Below are 3056 nucleotides of genomic sequence, written 5' to 3'. Positions count from 1 at the left end.
TAGCCTACGCTGTGGTATGGCCTGTGTCAACTGTCCGCTGATATTGTACGTCCAAATCACACACTGTACTGCACATTGGTCCTCATGTACTGAATGATACATCGTGGTACATGTGACCGTACAACGACTGCGCCAACAACGGCGAACCATGCGGTCCAAATGTTGTGCACGCAGCTACGTGTCGTCTCCCTATAAGAGCTGGATTGCAGTGTGGTATGCCCTGGATGGCGATCAGCATGAGCCGTCTGTTGATGTAGTGGCGCGTGTTGTCAGACGTTGTCGTCTCTTCTCACACACCGTGATAGCATGGTGCACTGCGTTCCACATCTGCGACATGCGACAGAGGCCGGTTGACAGTCGTTCGCGCAATGGACATCGCATACGTACGGGGGCCACCTTCCACGTGTTTGCGAAGCGTGCACATGTTGTTGCGTGTATGTGGGCAGACATAGTGTGTCGTGACACCTGACACAGGCATGCAACAATCGTTGAATTTGCAAATGGCGATGGACGCCTACGTTTGCTGGTGACGTTACGCAAATGAACAACTGGTAAACCGTTGTGGTGCGGTTGTTCTCGCTAGAGGTGAATCAGTGATGGCGACGATCGGTTGAGCTACCAACCGGTTGTTTCAGCGATACCCACCATGCCCACGAACGTGAATGGCATGTGGGTGTGAAGCGATACGCGGCGGTGGCTGGGTGGGACCGGCCCCGGCCGGTGAGGGGGGGCCTCCCGGCGTGCTGGCCGCGCGGTGCGTGGGCGCACGCGCTACAGCCGGCTGGTGGGGGCGGCCACTGGCAGGCGCGCCGGCCGACGGAGGCGGCAGGCGGCGCAGCTGCGCGCCGGCGCACCCTGCACGCGGCGCCGTGCGGCCAAAGTAGGTCCTCGCGGGCCCGGTGCGAAGCGCGGTGGACATCTGCAGTGTGCTGGTCCGATTGAGGACTGTGTGCGCTGAGGATGCGCCGCCGCCCGGCGCTCGGCGCCGCGACGCCGTCTGCTGCTCGGTCGCCTCTGCGGTTCTCGCAGGTGGTTTGTATCGCAGCTGTGCGGACGTGTTGGCGCGTGCGCTGTGCTGGGAGAGTTCGCTTCGGCACCCAAGTGGGGCTTTTGTCCTTCTGTGGCGCTGGCGTTGGAGCTGCCGGTCACCGTAGGTGGCGCGTGTTGTCTCCCGCCGGCAATGCCACGACAGCACGCTCCCGGGCCTCTGTCGGCAGCGGCAAGCTCAGTTGGGAGCACGGGTGGTCGCACCTAAAGCGTCTACTCGCCAAACTCCGGGCGATTGCGCCTCTCTCGAACCCGACCAAGTACTTAGGACGGCGCTGCGCGCCGCCGGGACCTGAGAGGGTTTCGAGGTGTATGGTGCAGGGGAGCTCAGCCTCCTCCTGTTTGCAGAATAATTGAGCGGACGCTTGCGTGTTCGCGCGGGCCCCCGGGACACACTCCCGGGCGGCCGGCTGCTCAGCTCTAGTTGACGCAGCTCCCTGGTTGATCCTGCCAGTAGTCATATGCTTGTCTCAAAGATTAAGCCATGCATGTCTCAGTACAAGCCGCATTAAGGTGAAACCGCGAATGGCTCATTAAATCAGTTATGGTTCCTTAGATCGTACCCACGTTACTTGGATAACTGTGGTAATTCTAGAGCTAATACATGCAAACAGAGTCCCGACCAGAGATGGAAGGGACGCTTTTATTAGATCAAAACCAATCGGTCGGCTCGTCCGGTCCGTTTGCCTTGGTGACTCTGAATAACTTTGGGCTGATCGCACGGTCCTCGTACCGGCGACGCATCTTTCAAATGTCTGCCTTATCAACTGTCGATGGTAGGTTCTGCGCCTACCATGGTTGTAACGGGTAACGGGGAATCAGGGTTCGATTCCGGAGAGGGAGCCTGAGAAACGGCTACCACATCCAAGGAAGGCAGCAGGCGCGCAAATTACCCACTCCCGGCACGGGGAGGTAGTGACGAAAAATAACGATACGGGACTCATCCGAGGCCCCGTAATCGGAATGAGTACACTTTAAATCCTTTAACGAGTATCTATTGGAGGGCAAGTCTGGTGCCAGCAGCCGCGGTAATTCCAGCTCCAATAGCGTATATTAAAGTTGTTGCGGTTAAAAAGCTCGTAGTTGGATTTGTGTCCCACGCTGTTGGTTCACCGCCCGTCGGTGTTTAACTGGCATGTATCGTGGGACGTCCTGCCGGTGGGGCGAGCTGAAGGCGTGCGACGCGCCTCGTGCGTGCTCGTGCGTCCCGAGGCGGACCCCGTTGCAATCCTACCAGGGTGCTCTTGAGTGAGTGTCTCGGTGGGCCGGCACGTTTACTTTGAACAAATTAGAGTGCTTAAAGCAGGCAAGCCCGCCTGAATACTGTGTGCATGGAATAATGGAATAGGACCTCGGTTCTATTTTGTTGGTTTTCGGAACCCGAGGTAATGATTAATAGGGACAGGCGGGGCATTCGTATTGCGACGTTAGAGGTGAAATTCTTGGATCGTCGCAAGACGAACAGAAGCGAAAGCATTTGCCAAGTATGTTTTCATTAATCAAGAACGAAAGTTAGAGGTTCGAAGGCGATCAGATACCGCCCTAGTTCTAACCATAAACGATGCCAGCCAGCGATCCGCCGCAGTTCCTCCGATGACTCGGCGGGCAGCCTCCGGGAAACCAAAGCTTTTGGGTTCCGGGGGAAGTATGGTTGCAAAGCTGAAACTTAAAGGAATTGACGGAAGGGCACCACCAGGAGTGGAGCCTGCGGCTTAATTTGACTCAACACGGGAAACCTCACCAGGCCCGGACACCGGAAGGATTGACAGATTGATAGCTCTTTCTTGATTCGGTGGGTGGTGGTGCATGGCCGTTCTTAGTTGGTGGAGCGATTTGTCTGGTTAATTCCGATAACGAACGAGACTCTAGCCTGCTAACTAGTCGCGTGACATCCTTCGTGCTGTCAGCGATTACTTTTCTTCTTAGAGGGACAGGCGGCTTCTAGCCGCACGAGATTGAGCAATAACAGGTCTGTGATGCCCTTAGATGTTCTGGGCCGCACGCGCGCT

At 56.8% G+C, this 3056-nt stretch overlaps 1 non-coding gene across 1 annotated transcript in view; it reads left to right on the top strand.

Annotated features, from left to right (window-relative positions):
- Positions 1 to 1481: 1481 nt before the first annotated feature.
- Positions 1482 to 3056, top strand: part of LOC126443426 (small subunit ribosomal RNA) — a 1909-nt gene continuing 334 nt past the window's right edge. Inside the window, exon 1 of the ribosomal RNA XR_007581909.1 lies at positions 1482 to 3056. This exon is cut by the window's right edge and continues 334 nt beyond it. This is a non-coding gene — a ribosomal RNA (small subunit ribosomal RNA).

Source organism: Schistocerca serialis, unplaced genomic scaffold (assembly GCF_023864345.2).
Source record: "Schistocerca serialis cubense isolate TAMUIC-IGC-003099 unplaced genomic scaffold, iqSchSeri2.2 HiC_scaffold_1472, whole genome shotgun sequence".
Taxonomy (NCBI): Eukaryota; Metazoa; Arthropoda; class Insecta; order Orthoptera; family Acrididae; genus Schistocerca; species Schistocerca serialis.
This window is presented reverse-complemented; position numbering and strand designations above follow the sequence as displayed.